The sequence below is a fragment of the Sturnira hondurensis genome, unplaced genomic scaffold (assembly GCF_014824575.4).
Source record: "Sturnira hondurensis isolate 20B ecotype Veracruz unplaced genomic scaffold, ASM1482457v3 Scaffold0006496, whole genome shotgun sequence".
In the NCBI taxonomy this organism is placed as follows: Eukaryota; Metazoa; Chordata; class Mammalia; order Chiroptera; family Phyllostomidae; genus Sturnira; species Sturnira hondurensis.
In genome coordinates this window covers 12,167,369-12,168,426 of record NW_028079127.1, presented here as the reverse complement: position 1 = coordinate 12,168,426, position 1,058 = coordinate 12,167,369, and the positions used below count along the sequence as shown (strand labels likewise).

Sequence of the window (1,058 nt, the reverse complement as noted above, 5' to 3'; positions counted from 1 at the left end):
TCAATGGAAAGGTTTCTCCCTCACATGCACTGAGCATCCTGCATCCTGAGGTAGACTCTCTCAGCCAGGCTGACAAATAGGCCTGTGTCCACTACACCTGGGATCATTTTGATAGATGTGTTCACTTCACTCCACTTGTGTACTCGGCCAAACCTCTAGTCCAGAATAAAATTCCTATTATCTGTCACCAAGGGACATGCCTTGTTGACAGCCACTTGAACTTCTGAATCACAGCTCAGCTTACTTGGACATAGGCCATTGTGATAACCTTGACGGGGATGCCCTTGTGCTACTGATCCCCAAAGTTCTCTGATTCTTTCCTGAAATGGGCGATCTCCATGAAGTGACTGGTGTTGCCTGCCACAGTCATCTCCTGGATCACGCAGCCTCCACTGCCCTTGATGAGATTGAGATCAGCATCTACTTCATCAGCACCATTTACAATGAGGTCAACCTCTGGGTGTTAGTCCAGGTCACTGAGAGTTAAACCGTATCGCAGGATGAGTTGACAGGCCTGGAAGAAAGAGGGAATGCAGATGAAGTTCAGGTTCCTTTGTTTCACTCTTTCAGCTATTCGCTGCACAACATGGACGACTGTATAACCACTTTCAGCTCCCAGCACTTGGTTATTCCTCACATGATTCTCCACCACCCCATGGCTGGCGAGCTTCTTGGCCTCCTCGGCCTTGGATGTCAGGAAGGGCCCAGGAAGATGCTGTTGGCTTCTCCACCTTTGGAGCTTATTCTGCCCATGCCTCGTGAAGCCCAGGCAGCATGTACCCCAGTGGCTGAACATGGGAGCCTGGGATGCCCAAGCCCACCATGGCAGTGGGGCCAGGACCCACCCATAGAGGGTGCACAGTATAGCACCACTTTATATAATCTTCCTGGAAGTCCTGATGCTTGTTCTCTCACGTATTTTTTTCAGACTCTGCAGCTCAGTTGGCCAGGGTGAAGGCATGCCTAAGCCCAAGGTCAAAACTGTCTCTCTGAACCCTGACAACAGTAGCTCAGCTTGGTCCATTAACATGGCTGTCTGGGTCAGTACAAGGTTCCCT

General features: G+C 50.4%; 1 pseudogene; it reads right to left on the bottom strand.

The window, feature by feature from the left end:
• Positions 1-824, bottom strand: LOC118989590 (ribose-5-phosphate isomerase-like; annotated as a pseudogene).
• Positions 825-1,058: the final 234 nt, after the last annotated feature.